The 12,541-nt window shown below is 49.5% G+C and overlaps 1 protein-coding gene across 3 annotated transcripts in view; it reads right to left on the bottom strand.

The window, feature by feature from the left end:
* The window catches only part of LOC132571165 (zinc finger protein ZFP2-like), a 475,317-nt gene that overhangs the window by 142,638 nt on the left and 320,138 nt on the right, over positions 1 to 12,541 (bottom strand). The gene's annotated exons all lie outside the window — the stretch shown is intronic.

Below are 12,541 nucleotides of genomic sequence, written 5' to 3'. Positions count from 1 at the left end.
AGGTGGCAAACTAGACTTATTTTTAAAGCAGGAGACATTCCAGAAGTGGTTTGCCATTGCCTGCTTCTGCGTCACGCTCCTGGTATTCCTTGGAGGTCGCCCATCCAAGTAGTAGCCTGGGCTGACCCTGCTTAGCTTTCGAGGTCTGATGAGATTGGGCTAGCCTATGCTATCCAGGTCAGGGCTTCTTAAGCACTAAAGTATCCACACACAGGAGAAACCACAAAAGTGCTCAGTGTGTGGCAGAGCTGGAGGCAGATTTCAGACCTTCATGCCCATCAGAGACTCCACACAAGGATGAAACTTTCCTATAGATGATTCTGATGAGGCTGTTCTTCAATTGCCGAAGCGTGGAGAGCTCAGAACATACTTTCAACAAAGAAGGGCCTTTTTAGTTATTGCCCCTTATCTCTGAAAAATTAATCTGAAGAACTGGCAATAACATTTCCATTTGCAAAATCCTGTGCAGAATTAGAGAAACTGCTAGTTATCTACAGCAGGGGTGGCCAAACTGCATCTCAGGAGCCACATGGGGCTGTTTCACACATATTGTGTGGCTCTTGAAGCCTCCACCGCCCTCTTGGCCAGCTTGAAGAAGGCATTTGTCTCTTTAAATAACTTCTCTGAGCCAAGCCATCTGGCAGCTTGGAGAATGCATTTGAAGTTACTTTCTTTCCACCTCTCTCTCCCCCCAGCTATTTGCTTTCATTCCCTCCTAGCTACTCTCAGACATCTGATCTTCATGTCTTGCTGTTCTCAAACACCTGATGTTTATTTGATGTGGCTCTTACATTAAGCAAGTTTGGCCTGCCCTGTTCTACAGCCTATCTGTGCCTGAAGTAAGATAGGATAAGGCAGGGGTGGCCAACGGTAACTCTCCAGATGTTTTTTGCCTACAACTCCCATCAGCCCCAGCCAGCATGGCCAATGGCTGGGGCTGATGGGAGTTGTAGGCAAAAACATCTGGAGAGCTACCGTTGGCCACCCCTGGGATAAGGCTTTCCTAATTACCAATGGTTTGATCTGGCAAGGAGGCCTGAGAAGCATCCCTACAATCCAAGGGATTGTGAATTTTTCAGGGTCTCACCAGTGTGATTAACTCAAAGGGGGATTAGTTCAAAGGGGTCCTCAAGAACATACAGTTATCTTTGGAGTTGAGTGGATATCCTTACAGTTGGAATCGGGGAAGTGAATGTTGTGAAACACCATTTCTCCTTGGTTCTGATGACAATATCAGGAGAGACATAAAATACCCTTTTCTGTGTTTTGTGGGCTTTTGGTTTGGTTTGGTTTTTTAACAAACTGGAGTAAAAGGAAATGTTTAAAATGTTAGTCCAATGGAAGTGTTTTGGGAGGTTTTAAAAACTATAAAGTTGTAGAAAGAGCCTCGCTGGCAAGCTCTTGATTCTGGCACCTTCTGCCACAACTGATCCCCTCATATTAAGTTCAAAATCCAGAGTGCTGGGTTGTAACCAGTGTTCCCTCTAAGCTGAGTTACCATGAGCTAGCTCACAGATTTTTAACCTCCAGCTCACAGATGTTTGTCTCAGCTCAGGAAGGATGACCGAAGAGCACAATAATTTATGCAGTAACCCACAACTTTAATGCCAGTAGCTCACAGCTTTAATACCAGTAGCCCACAAAGCAGAATTTTTGCTCACAAGACTGCATCCTAGAGGGAACATTGGTTGTAACTGAGTGGATCTGGGTTCAAACCCACACTTGGCTTGGAAGTTCTACTCCTGGGCACTCAATGAAATTGCCCAGCAGTCAGGTTAGAACTGATAAAAGGAAGTACTTCTTCACCCAAAGGGTGATTAACACATGGGATTAACTGCCACAGGTGATGGTGGCAGCTACAAGCATAGAGGGCTTCAAGAGGGGATTGGATAAACATGTGGATCAGAGATCCATCAGTGGCTTATTAGCCGCAGCGTATTGTTGGACCTGTGTCTGGGGCAGTGATGCTCTGTATTCTTGGTGCCTGGGGACGGCAACAGTGGGAGGGTTTCTAGTGTCCTGGCCCCACTGATGGACCTCATGATGGCACATGGGTTTTTTTTGGCCACTGTGTGACACAGAGTGCTTGACTGGTTGAGCCACTGGCCTGATCCAACAAGGCTTCTCTTATGTTCCCATTGGCTACTTTTTGGCCATGCACTTTTTTGAGTCCCAGGATGTTTTACAGGAATGCTGTGAGGATTAAATGGGGGTTCATCTGGGGTGAGGCCCATCTTGTAAGGACTGTGCAATGTATTGAAATGTACAGAAATCTCAGGCTTTTGGTGGTAAATGGCAGGTCTTGGACTGGTTGGTGTGGGAATACCAAAGCCATACTTCAGAATTGTCCTTTTATTGAGACTGAGCAGTACATTTTGTGGGAGAAACTGGCACAAAGCCCCAGGTCTGACATCAGAAAGTGGGCTTCGTCTCAATGCATGTTTCAGGTAAAGTTTTGGAACGGCAACAGCTTTAGTGGCCATGAGGGAAGACCTGCTTTGGGAGAGGAGGTAGAAAACAGGTCTTGAGAAAGATTTTCTAGCTTTAGGAGCCAGAGTTATTTCATAGCCTTTTGAGTTGCATGTTTTTATGACCACGCTTTTCCATAATTGCTAGTGCAATACCTAATCCTAATTGCTAGCGCAATACCTAATCCTAAACTTGCCACAGTTCCTCTTTTCTTCAAAGATATAACAAGAGCGTTGTAGTAGATAAACGGGCAGCCCCAGTAGCCATAACAGCAAAAAGCTAAACTCGATCCTTTACCCATGGCTTTTTTAAAAGAAAAGGCCCAATAGGAACTCATTTGCATATTAGACCACACCCCCTGACACCAAGCCAGCCAGAGCTGCGTTCCTGCTCAAAAAAAGCTTTGCATTTACCTAATTAAACACTGTACTTCTACTGAGAATCACTGAGAGGCACTTCCAATTAATTACTGATTTAAAAAAAACACTAGAGATCACAATGGAATGTGCAGAGGCCATGGTACCCTGGCGCCTGGGATCTGTTGAGCCTTGGTGGAAAATGTCCCTGCTGACTTTCCCTCGATCCCCTAGCATAGACCATGGTATCCTTCTGTACACAGTAGCACAGATGGAAACTGGGGACACCATTCTGTGGTGCTTCCCGATCTGCCTGGCCAGTTGGTCCCAGAAGTGATGCTGAGGACCAGGCCTGTAGCCAGAAAATTTTGGGTGGAGGGGCCCAGGAGATAAAAAATTTGGCGGGAGTGCTGTGAGGCTTGGCTGCTTCTTCCCTCCAGTGGCTAGCCCGCCTGGCCCCAGCTCTCTCTCCCGCTCTCTTTCTCGCTGTTGCTCTCTTACTCTCTCTTGTGCTGTCTCTCTCTCACTGTTGCTCTCTCCCACTCTCTTGGTCTTGCTGTCGCTCTCTCACTGTGACTCTCTTGTTGTTACTCTCTCCCTCACTGTCACTTTCTCGCTGCCACTCTCTCAATCTCCCCCTCGCTCTCTTGCTGTGGCTCTCAAGCTGTCACTGTCTCGCTGTCACTCCCTCACTGTGGCTGTCTCGCTCTCCCCCTTGGTCTCTTGCTGTTGCTCTCATACTTTTTCTTGCCTCTCTCTCTCTCTCCCTCACTGTTGCTCTCTCTCTCTCTCTTGCTCACTCTCTTGCTGTCACTCTTTCACTCTCCAATGGAGGGGCCCTGTAGAGGAGAGGGGGGTAAAACAGAGTGCCTGGCCTCTTCCAGGCCCCACTGTAGCTACGGGCCTAATGAGGACACATTTGCCATGTGCCACGGAGTCCCAGAGGGCTCCATCTGGGGAAAGCCAGTTTGGTGTAGTGGTTAAGTGGGCAGACTCTTATCTGGGAGAACCGGGTTTGATTCCCCACTCCTCCACTTGCACCTGCTGGAATGGCCTTGGGTCAGCCATTGCTCTGGCAGAGGTTGTCCTTGAAAGGGCAGCTGCTGTGAGAGCCCTCTCCAGCCCCACCCACCTCACAGGGTGTTTGTTGTGGGGGAGGAAGGTAAAGGAGATTGTGAGCCGTTCTGAGACTCTTCGGAGTGGAGGGCGGGATATAAATCCAATATCTTCTTCATCTTGTCCTCCACAGTTTGAGTTCTGGAGAGTCTCCATGATATTTCTGCTGTTCAAGCCTGGAAGACATTGGGTGGGATTTCTCTCTTCTGTCTTCACCTCCCTCTAAACAGGACCATGGCTCTGTGGTTTACACCAGAGCGGGAACAATTAGAGCACATGGCTGAGTAGAGCCACACCCTGCTAAGTGCATGGATATCAAAGACTTCAACAAGGATTTGGAATAGTACCTTTCAAGACGGTTGAGAGCAGAGATGTGGGGCAGGAAATTTCCCAGTGCTTTATTTAGTTTGCTTCTAAACATTAACTATCTCTGAAGATTAATTGATTGCTAAAATTAATAAAACTGAATTGGTGCCATTGCCAGCATAATATTGTTTGATAGTTTCCACAGTTTAATGAATGTTTTCCAGATAATTTCAAGGCTAGACTACTGTAATGCGCTCTACAAGGGCCTGCCCTTAGAGACAATTAAAACTCCCATTGGTCACTACTGGGAACTAGGGGGAACTTGCAAGTCACACTCATTATGCAAACACTCCATTGACTACCAATCAGTTACCGAGTTCAGTTCAAGGTTCTGGTAATCACCTAAGAAGCATTGATTGGTTGGGACCCGCGTATCTGCAGGACTGTTCTGAGATTGTGTGGAAATGGAACAGAATCGGGGTCTAGTCAAGTGTTTGCTGTATCTACAGTCCTGTTCTTACTGCATAGGCTTCTCTATCATCCTGTTTTTCTGCCTTTATTTACATCTTATTTCTTCCTCCTGTAAATGGGAACAAAACTCACCCCAGATCATGAAAGATCTTTTATTTGATCCCAGGAAAGAAGTGAAGAGTTTGCTTCCACCAACAACCCTAACCCCCTTGCCAGGTTGACCTACCTTCTACTGTCCTTCCCTGATAAGCCTGGCCCAGGAGTGAGAAGATGAGGAAGAGGCTCTCTCGCTCACCCACTTCTGGCCCAGGAGCACACAGTTGTCCCATGAGGCCCTCAGGAAACTGGTTTCAAGGTGAGGTGTTCCTAGAACACCTGAAGCCAATAAGTCACATCACCCGTTTAGTTTCCTCTAATCCTGGGCAAAAGGAGCTATGTGGCCATGGGACTCCGCTGGCATCTGTTCCTGGGGAGACATCTAGCTCAGGGGTGTCAAACATGTGGCCCGGGGGCCGAATTAGGCCCCCAGAGGGCTCCTATCAGGCCCCCGAGCAACTGGCTGTCATCTGCTTCCTTCTCTTGCTTCCTTCTGCATCACAGCTTGCTGTGCCACTAGCAGAGGACAGATTTTTTTTAAAGTTCCCTTTGCTCTTTTGGCTGCTTCTGCTCTTTCTATCAAGTGCAAATGAGGGGGGGACAACAACTTCCCTTCGTTCCCTGGGGAGGGAGAAGGGAAAGAGACAGCGGAAAGACCAAGTTGTGCCGGAGTGCCTTGAGAAGCCCAGCAAAGTTTCCCTCCAGGTTTTGTGTGCAGTGCTTCTCTGGGATGGCTGCTCCAGAGCCTCCAGTCAGTTCAGCAAGAAAGAGTCCTGTTTGTTTCTGTGAGTCAGACTGGTTTCCCTCTCTCTCTCTTTTTCTCTCAGTAGCAGAGGCAGGCCCTGCACTAAGGGTGAAGCGTGTTTGGGGGCACGGGGGAGGCAGAAGGCGGCCGCGGGAAGACGGCGGCGGCGGAAAGACAGCAGCAGCTGCAGGGAGGCGGCAGAAGGTGGCAGGAAGACAGAGGCAGCTGCGGGGAGGTGGCGGGAAGGCGACGGTGGCTGCAGGAAGGTGGCAGCAGCTGCAGGAAGGCGGCGGGAAGACAAGCATCTGCGGAGAGAAGGCGGTGGCACGAAGGCAATGGGAAGGCAGCCGCAGCTGCGGGGAGGCTGCAGAAGGCAGTGGGAAGACAGAGGCAGCAGTGGGGAGCTGGCGGGAAGGCAGCAGCAGCTGTGGGGAGGCAGCAGAAGGCGGCGGGAAGACAGGCAGCTGTTGGGAGGTGGTGGGAAGGCGGCAGCGGGAAGGCAGCAGCACTGCGGGGAGGCAGCGGAAGGAGGTGGCTGCTGCATGAAAGCAGCAGGAAGGCAGCAGCAGCTGCGGGGAGGTGGTGGAAGATGGTGGTGGGAAGGCAGCAGCAGCTGCGGGAAGGCGGCTGCGGGAAGGCAACATCAGCTGTGGGGAGGCAGCAGAAGGCAGTGGCTGCTGTGGGAAGGCGGTGGGGAAGGCAGCAGCAGCTGCGAGGAGGTGGCGGGAAGGCGGTGGCTGCGGGAAGGCAGCTGCGGCTGCAGGAAGGCAGCAGGGGCTGCGGGAAGGTGGCGGGATGGCAGTGGCTGCGGGAAGGCGGAGGCAGGTGCAGGGAGGAGGCTGCAGCTGCAGGAAGGCCGCAGCAGCTGCAGGGAGGTGGCAGGACGGCGGCAGCCGTGGGGAGGCAGTGGGACGGCAGCCTGTGAGGAGGTGGCGGGAGGCAGTGGGAAGGCAGCAGCAGCTGTGGGGAGGAGACCAGCCTTATTCATTTTGCTGCAGGGGGCTCTCTCACTGGTCTCTCCAGTAATCCTGACTTTATTTTCCTGCTCTTCCCTGAGTGAGGGTCTGCTTGACATCCCTGTACTGCTTTAGCCATTCCAGACAGTTCAGCAGACGCAATATAGACTCCATCAAGGCTGGCCCCGCCTGGCAGCCAACTATAATCAACGCTTCACATGAACACAGACATGAAACTGCCTGATGTAAATGAAGGGGAAATATAAGGGGCGCAATTTTTTACTTTTGCCTCCGCTTAAAAAAATGTAGAGCCAGCCCTGCCCCCACAGCTTTGTCAAAGGGGCTTTTGAGGTTGGCTGCAGTGGGGCAGGCGCTCTGTCTCTGAGATAACTGGCAAGGCCCACCCCCCTAGTTTGTCTGCCTAGGGGTGCAGACAGTGGGGTAGGTGCTCCAACTCAGAGATAATTTGCGAGGGGGGGCAAGATTTCGACTGCCTAAGGGCCTCCACAGGGTTTAATCCGGCCCTGGCCCCATCCCAAACAGACCTTGTGCTCCCCGGATTACAGGGCTGATTTTCCTCTGCAGAAGCCTAAGGAGAAACACAACTTATTTTGTTGTCATGTAGTCTCTTTAAACAGGAGAATATGTGTGTTTTTTGGCTTGGTGTCCAAGGGCTAGTAACGGGTTAACGAAGCGACAGAGTTGCGGTTCCTAGACCAGATGTGGGAAAGAGGAGAGGCAAACCCTAAAGTCCTCTTCCTTTGGGGATCCATCAGCTTGGCTTTCAGGAGAGTTGGAGGATCGAGGCTGGAGCAGGGATCTCCGGAAGGGTAAAGATCTGGGGGGTGGGGAAAGAGGGAGACGACCTGTCAGGCCGGGCAGCCCTTTAAGGGAGGCTCTGTGGGTCTCGCCTGCAGAGCAGGGCCGGGAAGGACGAGGTCAGGCTGGTCCCTTCTCTGCTCCGGGGGAGGGTTATCAAGTCTGGATTCTCCCCCTAGAACAGCTGGAGGGATCGTTTTTTTACTCCAGACCAAGAAGAGATTTCCCCCCTTCTCCTGATCTATGCCGATGAAATATCTGCTATAGCAACAGTAGCAGAGTGGGCTGCAGCTTCTCCTGGCTACCTTCGTTTGAAGGCATTCGGCTTTCAGGGCAGATCTTGTATGGTTGGAGAGGGCTTCGCAGGGGCGGGGGTGGGATAGGGTTGCCAGGTCCCATTCAAGAAATATCTGGGGACTTTGGGGGTGGAGCCAAGAGACATTGGGGGTGGAGCCAGGAGCAAGGTTTTGACAAGCATCATTGAATTCCAAAGGGAGTTCTGACTATCACATTTAAAGGGGCAGCACATCTTTTAAATGCCTTCCCTCCACTGGAAATAAGGGATAGGGACACCTTCTTTGGGTGTCCTTGGTCCAATCTTTTGAAACATGGAGTTTTCAGGAGAGGCACTGGATGTTATGCTGTAAATTTGGTGTATCTACCTCAAAAAACAGTCTCCCCCCGCCAGAGCCTCAGATACCCACTGATCAGCCCTCCATTATACCCTTCATAGGGAATAATGGAGTGCCCAGCAGATATTTCCCTCCCCCCTACACACTTCCTAATGACCCTGAAGTGAGGGAGGGCCTCCAAACCAGGGGATCCCCTACTACCATGGCTGGATGGGGGGGGGGGGGCAGAAGGGGGTGCTTGTCTCGGGTGCTGATGGAGTGGGGGGGGGGTGCACCAAATTGGGTATGGAGTCCATTGTATTCTATGGGACCATAAGACAGAATGCCCCAAAAGGGGGTGCCATTTTTTTAATTTTGCCCCCCCCTCGGAAAAAAATGTAGATCTGATCCTGCCTACTACCACCTGGGGATTGGCAACCCTGGGGCAGGAGGAGGAGGGGCAGCTGGCCTTAACCTTGGCAGAGTAATGAACACAGCAAGGGCGCACAACTGGATTAAAGAGTAGCTAAACGGGTTTTTTTAACGAACCAATGTACTTGATAAGAATGAGAGACACAGAGAGGTTCCCAGCTGCATCTTTAGCTGAGACAGACGGAAGATAGAGCATAGAGCTTCCGAGAAGAACGAAGAAATTGCCCTAAGAGTAGCAATCTGGAGACAAGACATGGAATGACACTTAACCGGAGACACAGTGTTGTCCTCCCTATCTGAAGAAGTGTGCATGCACATGAAAGCTTATCCCCAGAATAAAACTCTGTTGATCTTATAGGTGCCACTGGACTCAGACTTTGTTGTGTTGCTTCAGACCAACCCGATGACCCATCTGAATACAGCCTACCTAATTGTCTTCCTTCCTGTTGCCCCCCTTAGGGTCTTCTTCTCTCCTTCTTTATACACCAGATGTTGTCTTTTCCAACAACAGAGACACCTTTTCCCCCAGATTGAGAGAGAGGAGGGTGCCTGCTTGCCCTCTTTGGGTCTCTGCTTTCTGAACTTCTGGCTGGAGCTGAAAGCAAATTTAATCCTCACGTTGAATCTCTGGAGCAAAAAGGTGAGGCTGATGGGAGGATTCAGCCTCTGCTCTCCTGAAGGGACTCTTTTTCTGTTATGGCAAATGGGACTCCTCTGGAGTAGGAGGGGTATGTGTGACTACAGCTGGACCCTCCAGAGAGCCAGTTTGGTGTTATGATTAAGTGCGTGGCCTCTTATCTGGGAGAACCAGGTTTGATTCCCCACTCTTCCACTTGCACCTGCTGGAATGGCCTTGGGTCAGCCATAGCTTTCATAGGAGTTGTCCTTGAAAGGGCAGCTGCTGTAAGAGCTCTCTTAGCCCCACCTACCTCATGGGGTGTCTGTTGTGGTGGGAGAAGATACAGGAGATTGTAAGCCGCTCTGAGTCTCTGATTCAGGGAGAAGGGCGGATGGGATATAAATCCAATATCTTCTTCTTCTCCTTTGGCAGGCAGGGCATGGGGGACAGGGGTGTTGTATGGCATGGGATTCCCATGGGACCACCAAGGCATCCAGGCCCCCAAATCTTTTTTTTGTTTCCTGATTTGTAGGATCAGGAAACACCCACGGTCAGTATAAGAGAATCCAAAAATGGAGAATTTGCTTGTGGGAAAAGGTCAGGAGGGTGAACGAGCCTGCCTGCCAATGTCTCCCACAGAAATCATTTCTCAGACAAGAAAGCAGCTTTTCTGGAAGACATTTTCATTACCTGAAGGAGTATGTGTGCGCAGGGGGGACAGCTGTGTCCGTCTCAGGCAGACATGTTGAATTGGCCATCTGCCAGGTAGCTGGCTGCCCAGGCAGAGCATTCTCTGTGTTGGCTCCAGAAAGGGGTGTGTGCAAACAAAAATTTATACCCAGAATAAAACTTCGTTGATCTTAAAGGTACCACTGGATTCTAACCTTTTTTTTTCCATTAAGAGGGAATACTGTTGTGATTTTCATGTTGAGTAATAAATGATTGGTCAGTTTTAAAACCACAAAGTTTATTTGTGTTCAGCCATAGGCTATTACAAACAAAAATATCAAAAAAATTCATAGAAATAAAATATACAGGTGGAATACAATTTGAAAAAAAATATCATATAACCATAAAACAAACCGAACAAAATACACCACAAAATAAGAACAAAAATTACAGTCACAAAATAACCACAAAATCAATAGTTAACTGGCACCTGTGCAAACAGCTTTGGCCCGATATATTGGCATCAACATCAGCTAACAGAAATACAGTCTTCTCAGGATCTGAATAGGCATGTAGATTAGTTAATATCCCGGAGAGAATTTTTACCCTGGGTTGAGCATACAATGGACAATTAAGAATGTAACGAGGTAAATCCTCACTCACAGAAATGCCACAGATACAAAGACGTTATTCCTTAGGGATTTTACTGTAATGGCCAGAGAGCACTGCCATAGGCATTGTTTCAAAGCGCAAGGATGTGAAGGCAACTCTGAGGTTGTGGTTAGCTATATTAACCAGGTAGGGAGACCTAGAGTGATCAATCTTAAATAGTTTAAACCAGAGTGCTGACTGACATCTTAAAATTAATTGTCTGTCAAACATGGCATCGCACAAATACCCAATCTCTGAGATGTCGATTGTCTACTGAGACAGCAAGAAGGTCATCAAGGATGGAATATTTTACAAGTAAGTTGTTGAGGGAACTAAGGCGCTCTGGATCTTTAGAAAACATTAAATTAAAAGCCAATTGACTGAACAAGTCAGATCTAGTTGATCTGTTATTTTTCCAGGCATTTTTAAAACCGTTTGCTGTTGGTTTGTAATGTGTCCTGAGTCTTACCAAAAAAGGTGGGCTTGAAGTGCTGCAAATAAAAGAGTCAGTGAACCAAAATGTAGGATCAGGATAAGGCAGCTTCAAGGGACTTCATCTTAGATGGTGTTCACTGATTTGGCAATTTTACAGCTCTTTCCAATGAATGACATAAATGTGTAGGCAAAGCTGGCTGATAAAGTTCTGGGGGGGAGCCATCAAAATTCTGAACTTTTAAATTAGTTTTTGTACATTAATCACAGTAGTAGACGCATGAAAGTGATGCAGTTTTGCATACGAGTTGTCCATAGGAGGAGAAAATCATGTGGGAACCACCCTACGAGCAATTGAGTGTGTCTTTGGTTTCTTTCCCATTTCTCCAGGGAAAAGGCCAGTCTGGAAAACGATAATATAAATTTCTATTCTGCAGTACATTCCTGTTGGATTGTTCTGAGGTGAAAATTGAGGAGAAAGAGTCCACATGCCCCAATTCAAGGGAGGTATTGAAGTGCAGAAACCCCTCAAGGCCTCCAGGCTGGGAGTATGAAGGGAATCTTGGAAAAGAGACCAGGAGATCTGATGAGTCCACATGGAGTGGACAGTTCCGTTTCCCTCGAGCAGTGGGAAGCCCAGTGGTAAGATTTCATCAGGACAATGGAGGGTCTTCACTCTCTGTGGGGAATGCCCCCCTTGCCAGAGAAACCTTCACCCTGGAGGGATGCCAAGGCCTTTCTGGCCACTTTTGAGCAAGTGGCCGAAGCTTGTCAGTGGCCGAAGGAAGAGTGGGCGACCCAACTCCTGCCAGCCCTCAGTGGAGAAGCTCAGAAGGTCTTTGAAAGACTGGGTGTTGGAAACAGAGAAGATTATGGGAAGGTGAAGGCAGCCATCTTGCGAGGTGATGCCCTGAGCCGGGAGAAGCTCAGGGAAGAATTCAGGCATTTCTGCTACCAGGAGGCTGAGGGGCCCCGGGGGGCTTACAGCCAACTGCGGGAAATGTGCTGTGGGTGGCTGAGAGTGGAGAATCACAGCAAGGAGCAGATCCTGGAGCTCTTGGTCCTAGAACAACTGCTGAGCATCCTGCCCCCGGAGATCCAGAGCCGAGTGAGGGAAAGAGGTCCTGAGAGCTGCTCCCAGGTGGTGGCCCTGACCGAGGAGTTCCTCTTGAGGCAGGTGAGCCCCTTCTGCTGTGTGGGTCCTGGCTGTGGTAGGGCCTGGGGTAGAGCTGGGGCTGAGATCTGATCACAGAGGAGTGCTAGGATGTGGTGGAAAGGTTGGTTGCTTTCTTTCCCTGGGAGCTGAATCCAGAGTTTTTCAGAGGGATGGAATTCTTTATCAACACACCTTCCATATGCCTCCCGTCCATCTTTGTTGATGTGCTCTGAAAGGGTCCCTCTCTGCTGTTGTAGGTACCCTCACAGGAGATGGCTGAGAAAGTCTCTGAGGCAGGCCTGGATCCATCTGAGAGTGAACAGAGGCATCCCACAGTGGGTGTTGAGGAAGAGGATGATGGTGAGGCCAGCCTGCTGGGTAAGGAGGGAGGGAGGCCTTCTGGGGCCTGAGACTGGGGAGTCTTTGGAAGCTGCTTCCAGGGCTGAGCCCATCAGTGAGCTCATTTGATTCCCCAAAGGACTTGATGTTCTTGAGAGAGTCGCTAGTAACTTGAGAGGAGCCCAGCTCCTTGAAGCTGGTTGAAGCCCAAGTCCCATTGGCTCTTTCCTACAGGAGCCACAAAGACTCCTTTGCGCCTTCCATTTTTTGTGCTCTTCCTCTATAGAAACCAGGGTAG

Source organism: Heteronotia binoei, chromosome 5 (genome assembly GCF_032191835.1).
Source record: "Heteronotia binoei isolate CCM8104 ecotype False Entrance Well chromosome 5, APGP_CSIRO_Hbin_v1, whole genome shotgun sequence".
NCBI classification, from domain to species: Eukaryota; Metazoa; Chordata; class Lepidosauria; order Squamata; family Gekkonidae; genus Heteronotia; species Heteronotia binoei.
The sequence above is the reverse complement of the archived record's forward strand: the minus strand, read 5'-3'. Positions and strand labels throughout refer to the sequence as shown.